This window comes from Diadema antillarum, unplaced genomic scaffold (assembly GCF_040938485.1).
Source record: "Diadema antillarum isolate AM-2024a unplaced genomic scaffold, OU_Dant_1.0 seq00000036_RagTag, whole genome shotgun sequence".
In the NCBI taxonomy this organism is placed as follows: domain Eukaryota; kingdom Metazoa; phylum Echinodermata; class Echinoidea; order Diadematoida; family Diadematidae; genus Diadema; species Diadema antillarum.
In genome coordinates, this window is record NW_027271150.1 from 125,388 (window position 1) to 146,870 (window position 21,483).

Sequence of the window (21,483 nt, forward strand, 5' to 3'; positions counted from 1 at the left end):
ACAGCTGGTATACATAGTCCTGACAAGATACAATACTCACAATTGATAGGGTTTAGGTAAGTTATGCAGCAAACATAAAAGAATATACCACATGGTACAAAACACACAAGTGCACCACTGCAAGTAAATATTCCTTTGCATCAAGTGTAATTTACACTTAATAAAATCATGTCAATTGCTCCACTGTAAATATATATATTTGTATGTACAGTTGAACCTCTCGTATCCGGACAAGTCGGGACCGGGGCTCATCCGGATAAGGGATTTGGCCGGATACGGGAGACTCAATGCTTTATACATGTACATAATTATACATACACATGTACTGATGTAGCCCATTGTAGTACCACATGTAGTAGTACTGCAACCTTTTCATTGTTACACTCAGTAACAGACCCCAAAATAGAGGTTCGTGTTTGCAAGAATGAAATCATTTTCTTTTATAAATTCTTAGGATGATTTACCTAAATGATTATTAAGAAATGTATCAAGTATATGTAATTCATGTGTGTTTGTGTAGGAGTTCTCAAGGAGTTGGGAATCCCCCTTTCTTCCCGTAATTATTTTTAAAAAAAATCACGGCGAGATTGCGTCCGTATAATAGAGAGATCCGGATAAAGGGAGGCCGGATAAGAGAGGTTCAACTGTATTCAATGTGCAATTTTTTAAAATTTCAATTATCAAAGTTGACTACTGTAAAACGAAACTAGAAATGTCTCTATGGCACCTTGTATGCCTCCGCCATAATGTATAGTCCCCCCAAGAGGACTAGCGTACATCTTGACAATATGAAATGACTGCTTCACATACTGGTAAACAGCAAAAAATCAAAGTGACACATTTGTCACAAATGTGATGCTTGTTTACTTTCTTGAAGTAGGTTTCATTTCAGCAGATGGCTTAACCTGTTTGAGAGTGCAGGTGTTGGGAATTTTTTTCATTTTCACTTGACCCTTAACCCTTGCCCTCTTCACTCGTGGCCTATGATTTTTTGGTATTTAACAGCCATTTTCATGACAACACATTGTACTTTCAATAGAAGTATTTCACAATATGAGAAAAATTGTGATGCTTAAATATTTTCCCTTGACCTTTGAATAAATGGCCAAAATCTTTCCCTACAAAATTACTCTGCAGTGATTAATATGTATGTGTACACGTGTACCTAGTTCTATTAAGTTTAACCTCCAAGGTATGGAGAAAAAGAGTAATAAAAATATGGAATTTTAGCATATTAACCTTACCTTTGACCCTTAACCTTTGAACCCATTTCCCTAAAATTTCCAAAAGAATCACTGTCAGGCAATACGTGCATACGCACTAAGGTTCATGATGAAACTTTGAGCCATTTTTAGATATGGGGGAAAAAAGTAAAGTTTTAGCATTTCATATGAACTAAAATCATTTTTATTGAAATTTTACAACATCCAACAGAGTTAGTTTCCCTTTATCATCTCAGTCAAGTCATCATTCTTTTTTACATAAGTCCTCCTAAGTATGTCCCTGTCTGTGTTCTATTATAACGATGTGTTTTTCTCTTTCTCCTGCATTCTTACCAACATAACTACGTATAAAAAAATGTTTTGCATTACATTCAATCCAGCTTGTATTTTATCACTTATTTTACATTATGAAATCTAGATTGCTTGCGTCCACGATGGCACATGCTGTAGTTCCCTCTTTTTTCTCCCTTTTTTCCTCTCTTTTTTCCTCTTTTTTTTTCTTCTTTCCTTTCCTCTCTTTCTCCTCTTCCCAATCATTTTGATGTCAGTTGACATCGGTTCGTTTATTGTGTTTTATATTGATGTTTTGTGTATTTTCTGAGGGTCCCATATCGTACAAGCTTTGCTTCTTAGTGGGACCCTCCACATCCATCCTCATCCTTAGTTGACTTGCATTATACGCTTTATGTATTTAACAAAGATGTAATCGCATCTACTTTTCATTTTCATAATTTTCTTATGTACCTTTTCAAATTTTGTTCTGTATCACAAATATCGCGTGTATATGCAAATGTACATAATTTCTTTGTTCATTTTGATGGAGGTGAAAATAAAGTTGAAAGTTGAAAGTTGAACTTTGACCTCTAGCCTCTGATCCCACAGCCCAAATGTTACAGAAGAATCTTTATCTGGTAACACAAGCAATACACATACACGCTAGGTTTCTTGAAAATGCTAAATGCCCTTCTGGCATTGCATATAAAACTACATGCTGGGAGAAATTGCGCATGAAAAAGTTTAACCCGAAATGCATAGAAAGTACATGTAGGGCTGAGTGCATTTGTGCACACATGGATCAAAATGTTACATTTTCTATGATCCATCCATACCCTATATATAACGATGTATGCTGCACAAGGCAGCATCTACTGTACGTATATTAATATACTACTCTCTAAAAAAAAAAAAAAAATCAAGTGAAAGTATTCACTCTTAAAAGAGTGAATATAAAAAAGAGTGAATTTAGAGTGAAATTGGATTGATTTTTGAGTGAAACTGTTAATTTTCACTCGTTTTAGAGTGACCTCAGGGATCACTCCAAAATCTTTGAGTGATCCCTGAGGTCACTCCAAACGGTGTGAAAATGAACATTTTCACTCAAAATTCACTCCAATTCCACTCTAACTTCACTCCTTTTTGTATTCACTCTTTTAAGAGTGAATATTTTCACTCGATTGTTCGTGATCCCTGAGGTCACTCCAAACGGAGTGAAAATGAACATTTTCACTCAAAATTCACTCCAATTCCACTCTAACTTCACTCCTTTTTGTATTCACTCTTTTAAGAGTGAATATTTTCACTCGATTGTTTTTAGAGAGTACATGTATACCTAGCTAGCACATTATGTGTAGTATTAGTAGCAACATAACTTTGTAATTACTATGAAAACTGCATATGTTTTGGTAAAGAACTGCTTTGTCGATAATTGGTAGATACTCTACACTGAACATCTTGATACAATATGCATTTTGTTATTCATGCATGTATCTTATTCATACTAAAGTTATGAACAAAGCCTAGGCCTAACAAGCTGTCTAGCAAACCTGACGAGCTCCTTATGACCCAGTAAGAACCATTGTACCATGAATCTCCAGCTAAACTCACCAGGTTTCAGAAACCACCCGAAGAGAATTACATCCATAGTCCTGTTAAATTTAGCAAGCCTTAGATTGTACACTGAGCCCCAAAATCAGAAAAATTACCAAAAGCTCCATAAAGACGCTGGAAACATGGACATTTCGATGCCAAAATTGCAACTCTTTTCTTTCATAGAATAGTTGAAATTTGGCATCATTGTACGTAAAACCTTTTAAAATTTTAGAATCCACTTAGAGGTTTTTGTACGAAGTACTCTACTTTATGTAATTACAGTCAATCCATCAAAAAGTTCTAGTTGCAATGTTTACTTCCCATGTTAAACAAGATTTGTCGGGGCCATGCTGAGCAGATGTACACAATTTTTCCATATGAACACTTTGAGCATTTGACCTTGACCTTGGTCCCATGACCTAAATACTCTCAAGAGATTCACTATCAGGCAGTGCATGCATATGTATCATGTTTCAAGAAGATATCTTGAGAAATTCCAGAGATATGGTGAAAAAGTGAAAATTTAGCATTTTCACTTGAACTTCGACCTCATGGCCAAAAACTTTCCCTAGAGAATCTCTGTCTAGTTATACACTAAGTTTGACGAAAATACAATGTACCTTCTGGCATTGCACAGATATATGGGGGATATAGCGAAATTTGAAAAGATTGACTCTGCCCTTTGACCTTGAGCATGTGCTCCAAAATTTTGATAAGTACAACTTTGTCCACTCATACTTACAAATGCCAAGTCTCATTAGGATACCTCAAATGGATCTCTTAGGTTATGCTGTCCACAAAATTGATTATGAACGGAAGGATGGAAGGACGGAAGGACAACCCGAAAAACATAATGCCTCCAGTGACACTTCATGGCAGAGGCATTAAAAAAAAACCCTGTCCTTAAATGTCATAGCATGAGTGCAGGCTTTTAATTGGGAAAATCCTAGAAATAATGCCAATATACCATTGTTATTAAGGGCTTTATATTTGCCATAATGCATATGTACACAAACATACACACACACATTACAAGTTGCTGCTAGCTTCTAAAATGAAAAATTTGACACAGCCCTGTATGATTCTGTATGTGACCACTTCATACCGACGGCACATTGTCCTCAACTTGTTGCATTTTGGTCTGTCCATGTTACTCATGTTCACCTCTAAGTCTCGAAATGGTATAAAACACAATGCTCAATAGAATTTTAGAGCTGGTATCATGTTCACTCATCAAAATTAAGCCATTCAATTGAAAAAACAACAAATGAACATTCATAATTTGACCTTCATATGTTAGTACATGGATTTCTGTCCAGTATAACACAAGTTCACTCAATTTTTTTTATCATGGCATAAATTCTAACAGATTGCTTGTTTGAAGCAATTCTGGGGCAAAGTTATCTCTCATTAAAGTGTTCTAGAAGATCAGATTGTATTCAGTGGTACTGCACATTGGAAGCAGAAAATAAAGAGACATCTGAAAAGTACCCTTTTGCTGTGGAAATGCCCATATGTATGTGGTAAGATCAATATGTGTACATGATATGATTCAAATCTATTGTAATTGCCCATTTCAGCTCTCAGTCAATAAGGTGATAGAAAGGTTGAGTTGTTCTTGAAATTCTCACCTCTCCTGATAGGTATGATATTATGATATTATTTTCATACTAAGAATGACATTAAAAAAATGATGTGATGAATACAAGGCAAACATTAAAGGGATGATGATGATGATGAAGTCTTGTATAGCGCCGGTATCCGCCAAGTCACGCGCTCATGGCGCTTGCTCCAAAATGAATACATAATCCAGCTTAAATTTCATGGGTGCACCGCTTGTGATATGACAGTTAAAATAAAAAGAAATAGTTCCAGGAAGTAATTGTCTCCAAATGTGTAAACATACATTTTTACACATTGGCTAGTTTTTCAATTTGAAGAGATGGGTCTTGAGGGCTGTTTTAAAAGATTCTGTGGTAAGAGCTCTGCGGATAGACTGTGGAAGGCCATTCCATATCTTTGCAGCAGCCACGCGGAATGAACGAGCTCCCCAAGAGTTGTGTGCTCTGTGTTCCACCAGCAGGTACTTGTCTGCAGAACGTAGATTTTCTCTTGCTGGGACATATGGCTCTAGTAGATCACATATATATGATGGAGAACTGCCATTCAGTGCCTTGTACACAACCAAACTGATCTTATACTCAATCCTCTGTTCAACACATAGCCAATGTAGCTTTTTCAGAAGAGAGTTGATGCTTGTACTCTTCCTGGACATGGTGACAACTCTAGCTGCGCTATTCTGCAGGCGCTGAAGTCTGTGTATTTGTGATTTATTCAGATAATACAATACTGAATTTCCCATGTCAAGCCTCGATGTGATGTATGCATGCACCAGAAGTTCTGCAACATGGTTGCAGATGGGTTTGGGATGTTACAGTATTGGTGGAGATGAGAATTGGGCATTTAACTTTTTGCGAGATACCAAGAAAACACTTATGATATAGTACAGAGCATACCATTTTAAGAGGAATTCAAAGTTTGTTTGATGAATATCGGGATTGGAATGACTGAAACATCCAAAAACAAAGTAAAAAAAAGCGATGGTAATAAAGTGTGGGTCCCACACTTTATGAGAATCGCTCGTTTTTGAATATCTCAGCCATTTCAAAACCAAATTTCATCAAATAAACGTTGAATTCCTCATAGAATTACATGTTCTTTCATATGTCATAGGAGGTTTCTCATTATCTCACCAAAAAATGTTAGAAACCTGAAATTAGGTCTCAACCAAAACTATATGATCCCTTTAAAGGAAATGTCGGACTTAGTTCAGGAATGCTACGGTTACATGAACAACTGCCCAGCTGGGTTTGGGTTTCTCCTAGGCTTCAAAGTATAATCTTCCCAAAACTTCTTCCATTTGCAGCTTATGTAGAGTGAAAAAAAAAATACTTCCAATGTTCATGTTTCCTGGCAAATTTTTCTCCTCACTCTTCCTCTGCAGGGAATTCCATGAAAACACACAATGGCAGAGATTTTTCCACGTGGGACGATGATAATGACATATATCAGTTCAACTGTGCTGCAAACTTTCGCAGCGGTTGGTGGTTCAACCGATGTATTCAGTCCAATCTGAATGGACTGTACAAATTGGGCAAGAAAACCATGTACGGAACCATTTGGTCTAGCTGGAAAGGTCTCTTCACCTCCATGAAAGGCACTGAGATGAAAATAAGACCTGTTTCATGAGAAAAGAAATAATACCATCACCTCTCCCCCAGCTCCAAGGGGCAAGCCCTAATGAGAGGGCCTTCTATGAACGATTCAAGCCTTTTTTTTTTAACCTTATGTCTTTAAAGAACAAAATTTGCTTCCTACACGGCACTTGTTGAAAAAGCTTATAAATGATTATCAGGACAAGACAAAAAAAAGTAAGTAGTGTCTCGTCTGGATTTTTGGATAAAGGTGATGCAGAAGGTCCTTTCTACTTGTAACTGTGCATCACAAAACCAACAAAAAGTTGCATGCACTGATTTCGCGCGTGGACTGAAAATAGGTGAAATGGGTCAACCTATGCAATCTTGAGTTTTTCATATTTTCTGAAAGAGCAAGTTTCCTTTTACATTATGCTTAAGTTTTGGATCATAAAATGAACAGGAAATTGTGTTGTTACCAGTTTTTCTCAAACACTTTTTTTTTTGTAGAATGGTATGATTAGGTGTGTCTTTTTTTGTGTCATTTCTTATAAAACTCTGTTCCTACTCTTCACTTTTAACTCTCATAACTTTAGGAAAGGATGATGCTCCTGCTTTGAAAGTTGTCATTTATAATGGACAAAATTTGTTTATAGAGCATGCTCAATTTCAGCTTTATCTCATAATCCCTTCATTGTTGTTGCTCTGGTGGTTTACATACTGTCTGCTTGTTACATTCTTCACACAGCTAGCAGGGCTTGGTAAAGATTAAGTACTTGAATAGACCCTGTACGTACTTCAGAGTCTCTTTTCTCAGTTTACACTTTTCCCTGTGTGCATGCTTTTCTTTCCAATGTTTAGATAGGTTAGGAGAATCCATTTCAATTTAGTTATACATCATTTAAAGTTTAAAGTCTGCTCTTTTAGAATCTGCTCTTAACTTAAGATCAATGCCTGGTGAATTTTTGTTGGTTTTGTGATGCAGAATGAATCACCTTTGATATCCTACAATTTTTCATAAAATAAGAATAATTAAAGATGACATATTAATTCATACTGGTTGCAGGTGCTGACTAAAAAAGAGAATGTTGCTATTCTTATAAGAATTTAGCACAAATAGCATGAATAACAATTACATTCTCAAATATCATCTGGCCCTGTCACCGACATGTTCACCTTGGCATGTTCACTCAAGAAGCTATGGGTGCTGATGACAGCACAAAGGAGTTTGAAATAGACAATTTCTCCCATACATATACACACACACACACACACACACTTACACACACACACACGCAAATATACCCCCTAGAAAGACTGTAACTATAAAAGAATAGATTACACACTTTCATTCTAAATCACCAGAGCTAACTGCTTATCCCTTTGTTTCAAATTGTCAATATATATACATTTCAGTCTATAAAGATTCTTTCCATGTTACAATTGTACTGGTATATAAATCTTTGCAGTCAATCTTAAAGGTCCTCTTTACCTTTGGGAACACTTACAAATTTTTCAAGATATGACATTTCATGCATATGTGTAGGTTTGTTGTACCACAAAACATCCCATCATTTAAAATTTTTTGCGATAAAGCCTTGAATATAAGGATACAGTTGAACCTCTCTAATCCGGCCTCCCTTTATCCGGATCTCTCTATTATACGGACGCAATCTTGCCGTGATTTTTAAAAATAATTACGGGAGGAAAGGGGGATTCCCAACTCAATCTAACAATGGCGACCTACAGTCGACTTTGCCGAGTACGGTTTATTTTCAAGATCTACTTGATACATTTCTTGATAATTATTTAGGTAAATCATTCCAAGAGTTTATAAAAGAAAATGATGTCATTCTTGCAAACACAAACTTCTATTTTAGGGTCTGTTACTGAGTGTAACAATGAAAAGGTTGCAGTATACACATTACTACATGTGGTACTACAATGGGCTACATCAGTACATGTGTATGTATATGTACATGTCAAAAAGCATTGAGTCTCCGGTATCCGGCCAAATCCCTTATCCGGATGAGCCCCGGTCCTGACTTGTCCGGATACGAGAGGTTCAACTGTATATCTTATCTATCAATAAATCGTAACTGCATGCAGTTTAGTCTGGAAGCATTTTTATCAGAACTTTTGTTCACATTTTGTATATTTAACTATAGTTACCATCAATATTACCCATTCAAATTTTTGCAGTGGTTGTTCTTCTCTCTAACTCACATTTTTCAAAAACAATTTTGAAGAATTAATGCTGGGATTTTGTTTCATCTGCAAATGGTAAATCATGTCTTTAAATACATGACAGCAGAGGCCTTTTTTATTCAAGCTATCTGCAAAATGAGGAAATCTAGATGCCTTAGTAAGTACAGCTGGTATACATGGTCCTGACAGGATACAATACTCATAATTGATAGTGTTTAGGTAATTTATGCAGCAAACATAAAAGAATATTCCAAATGGTACAAAACACACAAGTGCACCACTGCAAGTAAATCTTGCATTGCATGAAGTGTAAAATACACTTACTGAAATCATGTACATTGCTTTAATGTAAATATACATATTTGTATGTATCTAATGTGCATTTTTTATTTTCATCTATAAAAGTTGATTACTGTAAAAAGAAACTAGAAATGTCACTATGGCAACCTGTATGCCTCAGACACACTGTATGGTCATCCCGATAGGATAAGCGTACTTCTTGACAGTATGAAATGACTGTTTCATGTACTGGTAGACTGGTGAGTGACATGCTTGTCACAAATGTGTTGATTGTTAACTTTCTCAAAGTAGGTTTCATTTGGGTGGATGGTTTAATTGTTTGAGAGTGCAGGTATTGGGAATTGTTTCATTTTCACTTGACCTTTAACCCTTGCCCTCTGACCTCATGGCCTATCATTCTTCGGTACCAGCCATTTTTGTGATAGCACATTGTGTTTATAGCTATTTCACAATATGAGAATAATTGTGACATTTGAACATTTTCCCTTGACCTTTGAATCCATGGCCAAAATCTTTCCCTACAAAATCACTCTGCAGTGATTAATGTGTATGCATACATGTGCACAAATAGTTTATTAAGTTAACGAGTTGAGTAACCTCCATGGTATGGAGAAAAAGAGTAATAGAAAATAAAGAATTGTAGCATATCAACCTGACCTTTTACCCTGAACCTTTGAACCTATTGGCAAAAGATTTCCAAGAGAATCACTGTTAGGCATTACCTGCATACATGCACTTGGGTTCATGATGATACCATGCACCATTTCTGAGATATGGGGAAAAAGTAAAATTTTAGCATTTTCATTTGACCTTGAACCTCTGGCCTCTGACCCCACAGCCCAAATGCTCCAAGAGAATCTTTATCTGGTAACACAAGCAATACACATACACACTAGTTTTTTTGAAAATGTCTTCAGGCATTGCATATAAAATTGTATGGCAGATACATGTATGACATAAGAAAAAGTTTAACCCTAAAATGTGCAGGAAGTATTACGGGCAGGACTGAGTGCATTTGTGCGCACACAGATTAAAATGATACATTTTCCCCATTACATCCATATCTGCTACACTACACACATGCTACACAAGGCAGCTTCTAGTACATAGTATGTTAATATATTACATGATTTACATGATGGTACAATGTATACGTAGTTAGCACAGTACATATAGTATTAGTAGCAACGCAGCAGACGCTACGGCTACGCATGACGACTGCTTATGAAAGAACAGCTTTGTTGATAATTGGTAGGTACTCTACACTGAACGTCTTGATTCAATGTGCATTTTGTTATTTGTACATTTACCTTATTCATACTGAAGTTAGGAATTAGGCCTAGGCCTAACAAGCTGTCTAGCTCCTTATAACCCAGTACCATTCTATCCCTCTCGAGGAATCAGTATTGGCGTTCAGCAACAGCATGCAACTACGCAGTGCAACGCACAAGCACCGGCGTTGAACGTGATAGGGGAAGTGCACTTGGTGCTGAGGACATACAGATCCAGTGCTATAATATCTTATCAAACCACAACTTTTAATAAAACTATACCTGAAAAGATACTAAAAGTGCAACCCTTTCCTATTGACAAGTAAGAGCCATTGTAACATAAATCTCCAGCTAATATCATTAGAAATGTTATGTTATGTTCACAGATGAAGAAATCTGTTTTGGAACTTTGCATGTTGAAAGGGGACATTTCGTGAATACAATTATCTATTAAGCAAAATATTTTATATTTTCTTGTAAAATCAAAAATATCATTCCAACTCTAAGTCCGTTTCTGTTTTCTATGAAGCATTTGGAAAATACAGAACGCATCATAGCTATGAAAAAGAATCGTCTAGATTTTCATGTGAGCAAATGGCAAGCTCTTATACCATAGTTTTCTATGTTATATGTTTTTTCCATAATGTACTATTCATTATTTTGCACGTATTTGGTATATGAAGCAGCATGTGAATTGGGAAAATAAAATTGGAAAAAAAAAATCATTAGAAATCATCAGAAAATTGATACCATAGTCCCGCAAAATTTGGCAAGCCTTAGATTGTACACCAAGCCTCAAAATCGGGAAGATTAGCAAAGGCTTTCTAAAGAAACTGAAAACATGGAAATCTTGACGCCAAAAATGCAGCTCTTTTCTTTCAAAATATAATTGCAAATTGATCCGCCCGAAGGTTTTTGTAAAAAGTGCTCAACTCTACATGATTACAGTCAATTCATCAAAAAGTGCTAGTTTCAATGTTTACTTCCTGTGTTAAACATGATTCACGCGGAGCAAGCTGAGCAGGTGTAAGCAACTTTTTCATATGAAAATTTTGAGAATTTGACCTTGATCTTTGACCCTTGAGCATACATGTGTTTATGCTCAAAAGTTGATAGGCACAACTTTGCCCACTCATGCATATACATGCCAAGTTGTATTAGGATACCTCAAACGCTTCTGTTGTTACGCTGTCCAGAAAATTGATTACAGACGGACGGAAGGACAGACGGACAGAAGGACGCACAACACGAAAATAAAATGCCTCCGGCAACACTTCTCACCAGGGGCATAAAAATTAATGTCAGCCATTAAGCGACATCCCGATAACAGAGAATCCATATAATTGATGGCCGGATAATTATGGTCCGTCTGTAACTGTTTTATCATTATAATAGATATTAACAACTTTTGTACTGTTAAATCTTGATAGGCCTCCTAATGACGTCTGCTTTTCCAGATAAAATATGAATTTGTAAGTACTTTGCTTTTATATTTGGCAACAACTTGCTCACATGGTATTTCATTTCATGTTTATTTGATTAAATTTGCCTGTATGTTTTTACTTTCATTGTGGAAAGAAATAAAGTAGAGTGCGAATAAAAACAAGGCAAGTGCCATAATGTGTCTCGCCCATTCGCGTACAAGATATTGTTCGCGAAAGGGATATATAAAGAAAATAGAGATATAACAGATAAAAAGAGATATGAAAGAGTAAAAATTTATGGCAAAAAAGAAACGTGTTATAAAAACTTAACATTGAGCCCTTAAAGTTTGTTGACCCCTGTCTGTGACCTTTGACCTTGTGGTGACCATCCACTCTCCAAGGGACATCTACCATCCAAGTTTGGTAACAAACGAACCTATGGATCAAAAGTTATGACCCATAATAGAACGCGCCATAAAAACTTAACACTGGGCTCTAAAAGTTTGTTGACCCATGCTTGTGACCATTGACCTTGTGGTGACCATCCACTCCCCAAGGGACATCTACCATCTAAGTTTGGTCACAAATGGAGTTATGGATCAAAAGTTATGACCCATAATAGAAATGTGCCATAAAAACTTAACATTGGGCTCTAAAAGTTTGTTGACCCCTGCTTGTGACCTTTGACCTTGTGGTGATCATCCACTCCCCAAGGTACATCAACCATCCAAGTTTGGTAACAAACGGACCTATGATTCAAAAGTTATGACCCATAATAGAAACGAGCCATAAAAACTTAACATTGGGCTCTAAAAGTTCGTTGACCCCTGCCTGTGACTTTTGACCTTGTGGTGACCATGCACTCCCCATGGGACATCTACCATCCAAGTTTGGTCACAAATGGCGTTATGGATCAAAAGTTATGACCCATAATAGAAACGCACCATAAAAACTTAACATTGGGCTCTAAAAGTTCATTGACCCCTGCCTGTGACCTTTGACCTTGTGGTGAACACCTACTCCCCAAGGGACATCTACCATTCAAGTTTGGTAACAAACGGACCTATGGATCAAAAGTTATGACCCATAATAGAAATGCGCCACAAAAACTTAACATTGGGCTCTAAAAGTTCGTTGACCCCTGCCTGTGACCTTTGACCTTGTGGTGACCATCCACTCCCCAAGGGACATCTATCATCTACGTTTGGTCACAAATGGAGTTATGGATCAAAAGTTATGACCCATAATAGAAACGCCCCATAAAAACTTGACATTGGGCCCTAAAGTTCATCGACCCCTGCCTGTGAGCATTGACCATGAGGTGACCTTCACATATGGTAAAATGTGAAACTTTGTATGACCCCTCTTCCCTCGAAGTTTGATTGCAATTGAAGCCCAGAATAAAGAGTTATTGAAGTTTTTGTAGCGTTACGGACAGACAACGGACGGACGGAGGACGGATGGACAGACGCTGCAGGCGATCCCTTAGGCCAAAAAAAAAATGTTGTATTGGCGTAACATGACATTTTCAAATAGGGTCGGGCGGGCAGATTTTGTTTTTTTCTTTGCTACTTGCATTCTACATGTAAAACTAATATTTAACAAAACCCCTATCAATAGAGAGGGTCTGTTGCCTCCAAAGTTTGTTATATCACCGGTTTAAAAGCAATAAATATTAAAAGAGAATCATATTTTGGACATGGAAAAACACCCTGGCCCCCCACTCGAACCCATAGAAGACCGCATGCGTGTTCCCGTTTTCAACGTCTATCTACGGAAGATTTGTCCCTAGAAATTTATGAAGGAGTGGAGGGGGTGTTTTTTAGTCTTTTCCGTAGATAGGGGTGTCCATTGAAAATCACCCAGCGCCACAGACAAATCGATTCTCTGAATAATATTAAATCAAATCTTCGAACCGGACTTGCCGGTCGCCGACACGCTGTACCGCGCGGCCATTTTCCGACACCAGCTGTTGTTGTTGTTGTTTTTGATAATTCGCAAACCCATATCACGCCCTCTCTCGGTAAACACGATGTATTTCCTTTTTTTTGTTGTTGAAAAGTTCAGGGTCAAGGGTTTTTTTAGGGTCGGGCGGGTTACGCCAATACAACAATTTTTTTTTGGCCTTAGTCTCCCCTCACCTCCGGTGGGCTCAACAAAAAGTAATCTAAATTTGGAGGATTATTATTTCATAATTGTCAGTTATGGAGAGCGCGACGTTGGTTGTGAAGAAAGGGGAACTCTTCCTCTTTCCATTAATACCCAATTCATGCATGACTGAGCACATGAACTTTAAAGACAGCAACAACAAACTGCACTTTTTCCAAGTTTGAATGTTAACATGAAGGAACAATGAATGTCTCACTGAATGGGTGAAATCTGTGAAAGTAGTGAAACTAACAGGCCAGCCTGCATGAACCTGCAGATTTGTGTTTTTCTAACCTTTAATGGTCCACAACCTTCAAAATAGCCATGTTGTTGATAACTTGGTCAATCCCACAAAGGCTAACCCATTCCCATTTTCTCTTTTCATATTCAAGACACGGTTTGTCGAGCTAAGTGTTCAATATGAGCAAAATGTTTTTAAAAAATGGACCCAGCTGGCCATATCAAAGTTTACAATGTACGGACCAAAAATGTTAGAAGAAACCCTCAATACAACTTGTAAACCTATGAACACAAACTTGCATTCATAAAGGCTGGCCTATTTCTTTGGCTACTTACTTGGAGAAAGTGCAATATGCTATTGTTGTCTTTAAGGTTCATGTGCTCAGTCATGCAGGACATTTGTCAGCATAATAAGGTGTCAATGGAAAGAAGAAGAATGAAGAAGAAGAGGTTTTTTTTTTCCTCACAATGAATTTGTTATCCATGTTATAGCTGACAATTATGAAACAGTTGCCTTCCAAAGTTGGATTACCTCCCCCCCCCCTCTTTTTTTTAGATACACACTGTCAAAACAATTGCAATCTTTATACACAGATTGACATGAAAAGATTAAAAAACAAACTTCTGCAATGAATGCACGACAAAAATTAAAGGAAATGTCAGACTTAGTTCAGGAATGCTAGGGTTGCATTAATAATAACCCGACTGCATTAGGATTTTATCAAAGCCTTCAAAGTACAATATTGTATAATCCCCCACAACTTCTTTCATTTGCTGCTAATGTAGGGTATAAAAAAACACACACACTTACAATGTTCATGTTTGCTGGCAAATTTTCCCCCTCAATTTATCCTCTGCAGGGAATTCTATGAGTGGACACAATGGCAGAGATTTTTCCACGTGGGACAATGATAATGACATTGTATCTGACTCCAACTGTGCTGTACTTTTCAAGAGTGGTTGGTGGTTCAGCAGATGTGTACAGGCCAACCTGAATGGACCATACAATTTGGGGAAGAGAACCATGGTAGGAATCATTTGGTATCACTGGAAAGGCATCTTAACCCCTTTGAAATGTGCTGAGATGAAAATGAGACCCGTTTCATTAAAAAATAAATAAAACCATCACCTTTCCCCAAACTCCAGCCAGAGTCCCCTCTCACTTCAGTAATTGAAAGAAAAGAAGCAGACAGTCACCACACAAGGTCAAATGGAGTGACCAAATAAAGGGCAAGCCCTAATGAGAGGGCCTTTTGTGAACCATTCAAGTTTCTTAACGTATGCCTTTAAAGTACTACATTTGCTACCTACAGAGCACCTCTTGAAAAAGCTGATAAATGATTATCAGGCCAACAAAAAGAAAACAAGTAGTTTCTAGTCCAGATTTTCAGATAAAGATAATGCGGGAGGTCCTTTCTATTTGATATCCTACTATTTTTCTGATCTGAAACTGCTGCAATCCCATACAAGCGGGTGTGATATAAGCCGTGAGTACTAGTACACAACCTTTGAAGCCAAGCCAGGATCATACGGATAGTGTTCGATATTCTGAAGGTTTGTTAATCCAAAAATGAAATAAGGTTTATTTGTCTGAAACACATAAATTCCCTTTAACTAGACATTCATTAATCAAAAAATGAACAAGGAAAAGTAGAAATTACGCAATGCGTAATATATGTCCTCGCCGGAAGTAGCATTTTGTAGCAAAATGTACAATACAGGTAAAAAATCAAGGTCAAAGGTCAAAATTCTGTGTACAAGTTTTGAAGCCCTCACCTATTGCCATCACATAAAGCAAACGGAATCGAAATCGGGTTAGAAATGGCGAAGGAGTAGCATTTTGTAGCAAAATGTACAATGTAGATCAGAAATCAAGGTCAAAGGTCAAAGAAGTCAAAGGTCAAAATTCTGTGCAGAAGTTTTGAAGCCCTCACCTAGTGCCATCACATAAAGCAAACGGAATCGAAATCGGGTTAGAAATGGCGAAGGAGTAGCATTTTGTAGCAAAATGTACAATATAGGTCAAAAATCAAGGTCAAAGGTCAAAGAAGTCAAAGGTCAAAGAAGTCAAAGGTCAAAATTCTGTGTAGAAGTTTTGAAGCCCTCACCAAGTGCCATCACATAAAGCAAACGGAATCGAAATCGGGTTAGAAATGGCGAAGGAGTAGCATTTTGCAGCCAATGTACAATATAGGTCAAAAATCAAGGTCAAAGGTCAAAGAAGTCAAAGGTCAAAATTCTGTGTAGAAGTTTTGAAGCCCTCACCTAGTGCCATCACATAAAGCAAACGGAATCGAAATCGGGTTAGAAATGGCGAAGGAGTAGCATTTTGTAGCAAAATGTACAATATAGGTAAAAAATCAAGGTAAAAGGTCAAAGAAGTCAAAGGTCAAAATTCTGTGTAAAAGTTTTGAAGCCCTCAACTAGTGCCATCACATAAAGCAAACGGAATCGAAATCGGGTTAGAAATGGCGAAGGAGTAGCATTTTGTAGCAAAATGTACAATATAGGTCAAAGGTCAAGGTCAAAGGTCACAATTGAAATTCTGTGTAGCAGTTTCAAAGCTCCCATGTAGTGCTATCATATAAAGCAAACAGAATCAAAATTGGCCCATAAATGACAGAGAAGTAGCAAATTGAAGATTTTGATCACACACGGACGCACAGACAGACAGACAGACGGACGGACGCATTGACACACACACGTACAGAGCCCGTTTCATAGTCCCCTGCTCGAACTCGTTCTGCGCGGACAAAAAGGGTTCGTTAATCTGAACATTTATAGAATGATTCAAAAGGTTCATAAATTTGACCATTCCTTATTGCAAAAGTTTGTTTACAAAAAAAAAAAGACAACTTGTCCATTCAAGATGCATACTAGTATTCTGATGCTTTCTCAATAGTACTCTGCATCCAGGTGTGCTGCAGAGCTGGTTTGTAGATCACTCTTTCCTGGTGGTAACACAGTGCATATCAATGCATTATAATGTTACTAGAGGAGATTTTAATGCAATGGATGCATGACACAGAAATGGGACATCATGGATGATAGGTGAATTCTGATTTCTTCTTCTTTTTTTTGGGGGGGGGGGCAGCCTCAAAATAGTAAATATCTTACAAGTTGATATATTAATTCGAACAGGTTGCAGGTATTGACTAAAAAAGAAAAATTTGATATTCTTATCAGCATTTTGCACAAATAGCAAATAGTGGTCTTTAAACATGCGGCAGCCAATCAGATGTGCATGAGGACGAGAAACTACATTTTCTTTTTTATTTGGTCTTGTGAAAGTTTTGCACTGACAACTAGCTGGCAGGCAAATCTACAAATTTTCATTGGTCAACGTAACTACCTGATTTATTCAGTTGGAATAGTAATTAGTATGCCGGTTAAGCAGTGTTCTTCAAACTCATGAATAATACTCACTTTCACAAAGTGAAATAGAAAGCTTCTCCCTCTACCCCATACACACACACACACACACACACACACACACACATACACTTACAAACAAACAAACACACATCCTAGAAAGACTTTAATAACAAAAAGAATAGACTATACACTTTCATTGTAAATTACCAGTGCTATTAAACTGGTCATTTTTTGATTTAATCTGTCCATATTACAATCTAACTTCAGTCTATTTGTTTTTTCCCTTGTGGCAGGCATGTTAATCTTGGCAGCAACTCTTAAATAGATGACAGGAAAGGCCTTTCTTTTTTTTAATGAAGCTATATGCAAATAATGTTGAAATATGGATGCCTTAGTAAATACAGCTTATATAGTCCTGAAATGATACAAATAAGAGCAATTAAGAGTGTTTGGGTAATTTATAGAGCAAACATCAAAACAGCTTTGTGTTTTAAAGTAATTGTCTAACACTCCCTGAAAGAAGTAAGTTTATAAATGCATCCTAGATCTGGTAATAAATGTATACACCAAAATTACAGACAAAAAAAACCTTCCAGTATTGCATAGATATGGGGAAAATAATGAAATTTTTAGAATTCGGCCTTGAACTTTGACCTTAAGCATCTGCAGCCAAGAGGTGATATGCATAATTTCATCTTCTCATACACATACATGCCAAGTTTTATTAGTATAACTCAAATCGTTTTTAAGTTAGAATACGCTGTCCACAAAATTTATCATGGATGGACAGATAAGCCGAAAACATGATGCCTCCGGCAACACTTTGTGGCAGGGGCATATAAAAAACAATCCTCATTTAGAGAAGATCTCTGGATGATTTTCAAAATTTTACATTTGAACAACTATAAATTAGATATACTGAGGACAGAGTTTCAGAATTTGATAATATGGATGAAGAATGAGAATACTTTCGAAATTTATAACAAATTGCAATGAACAAGGATGACATGGCAGAGTCACCATAAGAATGCATGACTTGGGGCTCAAGGAAGCAGAACAAAAGAAGAAGGCATGCATAGATTATTCACAGGTGAACTCGCAAGCAAGTGGTATTGCAATGGAATTACACTACTACATTTCTGAAATATGTGAACCTCTTATGTCATCATCCTTGTTCAGTGTAATTTGTTTAAGGTTTTTCAAAGTATTGTTTCTCTGCTCAAGAACCACAATAAATTCCACAAATCTATACATGGAGCTGTTGATTTATGTACTACATGATGTGAAATTATGAAAATTGTCCGGAATGCCCCTTTAAGGTTTTACATTTGTTATGACACACACGAAAAGTTTACGTATTCGCTGCTTGTATCTATAAAAAAAAATGACATGGGCCCTGTTTCATAAAGCTGTTCGTAAAGTTACGCACAACTTACGAGCAACTGGTGATCAGTTGTTGTGCAGAATTACTGAAATTCTGATAGGTATAGCACATCAGAACTGATCACCAGTCACTCGTAAGCATGTTCGTAACTTTACGAACAGCTTTATGAAACAGGGCCCTGGACCTGTACATGCCTCATGAAGCTGAAGCTATGCCTGACTTAACTGCAAGACTTTTTCAATCTTAGAGGGTTAATGCAAAGTTGAAGTGAGCTGAGTATGAGGTACAATACAGGGCCAACACAACTGGGGCGGGTGGGGGGCTCAGCCCGCCCCCACTTTTTACCAGAAAGTGGCACCAGAAAACTATGTTTAAGTCCTTTTTTTTTTCTTTTGTGCGCTGGAAAAGTTGTTGGGTTTTTTTTCTTGCTTTGTTTTTTGTTGTTGTTTTTTTGCTTGTCAGCTGATTAACCCCGGAAGTGGCACCAGAAAAAGAAAGTGGCTTCGGAAATATAAACTGCCCCCCCCCCCCCCATTTGAAAAATCTCAGCACCGTCTCTGCTATGTATGTTAATACCATCTTTTACTTAGAATTGGTGATCCTCACAGCCCCATTATCACTGGAGGTGGGGCGGCTCCTGTGGACATAGCTAATGCCAAGTCTTATAACTGCCACTGGGCAGTGGAAATGAAGCACTTGGCACTCCATAGGGTCAACCTGTATACCAACTACCCTCCTAATCATCACTTACAAAGACATTTACACCATCTTGGCTTGTGATATCCAGATTTGAAGGCCAAATCAAATTATTGTAAATTACAATCACATTACAGTCTTTCCTGCTCCAACTTTAGATACTCACAATCCTGTGACCACCCATGGACTGTATTTTTCTTACGTACATAAGACATTTATAACAATTAAAAGACACAATTTAGCAAGATTTGGTTAAGAAAATAAATGCACATCCACTTCTATTTCTGCTCTGATATTTTTTTTGTTTGTTCACATTTCTAAGACCCCATTTACAGTGCTGGGCTGGACCAAGTCGCGGCCGAGCCCTGCAATTTTGTCCATTTAAACTGCCGGGCTCGGCCTGGGCTTTTAATTCAAACCTTTTAATATTTTGTTGCAGTGGCGCTCTGCTTGTAAACAAATGCAATTTGGTATAGTCTGGTTTCCAGACCCTTTGCCAACTGGACTCCGCAGCAGGCGATGAAGTCGCCACCTTTGCTGAAGGTAAAATCCTTTGCAGGACAAAACCACCTTAAACTATATTAGTTTTCGACGTTAAAGGACAAGTTCACCTTCATAAACATAAGGATTGAGAGAATGTAGCAATATTAGTAGAACACATCATTGAAAGTTTGAGGAAAATCGGACAATCCGTTCAAAAGTTATGAATTTTTGAAGTTTTTGTGCAGTAACCGCTGGATGAGAAGACTACTGCAGTGTGTGAAAAACTTAGATGTCACATGCGTACAACAATATAAAGAAAATATAAAGAGAATTTCACAAAATTTCATCTTATGAAAAAAGTACACATTCCCCCGACTCGTTACCGACAAATGTTATGGGTAACATTATTCCCCCAGCCTTTAGAAAGAGGCAAGTCAAGTGCTCTTTTATTATGCGAAAAAAGTGAAAATATGTTGAATTTTCTTTATATTTTCTTTATACTGTTGTACGCATATGACTCACAAGCTGTAGTAGTCTCCTCATCCAGCGGTTCCAAAACAAAAATTTAAAAAATTCATAACTTTTGCATCGATTGTCCAATTTTCCTCAAACTTTCACTGATGTGTTCTACTAATATTGTTGCATTCTCTCAATCGTTATGTTTATGAAGGTGAACTTGTCCTTTAAGGGCGTTAATATTCTGAATAGCAAAATATACGGACAGAGGGTCTGGAAGCCAGACTAAATTTGGTACTGTATTTGGCACAGTTTGCGTTTACACTGAGAAAAGGCCAGGCTTGGCCGTGGCTGAGACCACTTCCAGAGCGCGGCCAAATGCGCGGCCAATTTTGGCCCCGCATTTGGCTTTCTGCGCGTTTACACTGAAACGAAGGCAGGCTCGGCCCCGCACTGTAAACGGGGTCTAAGGTCACCATTCAAGGACCCATATGAATGATGTTGCAAATCTTCTTGATTTCCTATTTTTACCCCTTGCAAGAAGAAAATAATCACAACAATAATGATAATGACACAAGGAGTTGTAGTAGTAGTAGTAAAAGTGATGATGCAAATGATAACCCTCCCCCCAAATAAAAGAAAAAAAGAAAAAAGAATTATTAATAGATATTTGTAGATTTTTTTTTCTAATGATTCAAAAGCAAACTATACTTGGTCAAGTATTGTTACTTCTTGAATTGCAATGACATTACTATATCTTTCAGGAGCAAAACAAATCCCGGTAAAGAAGATGAATTCAAATGCAATGATGTTTAGTCTGCCAACAAGGCATAAATGTGTACATGCATGTGGTAAGATCATATTTGTATTGAATGTGAATCACTGTTGTATTCGCCCCATTTCAGCACTTAGTTAATATTAAGGGAAAACAAAGGTTGAGTTGTTCTTAAAGTTAATTCCACCTCTTTCTGAAGATGCTCTGTCCTTATAGGAAATAATAACTAGAACATTTTCTTATAAGCAATATAATTATAATATAATTATTTCCTTAAAGTAATAGAAGTAAATTATTTTCTTATAAGTATTATACTGTAAGCAAATTATTTCCTTATAGGTAATATAAGTAAATTATTATAGAAGCAATGTTTTATGTGTGTGTTTCGCCTCTGGTAACATAATGCGTGTGTCCATATATTGCACTGTTCGAATTAC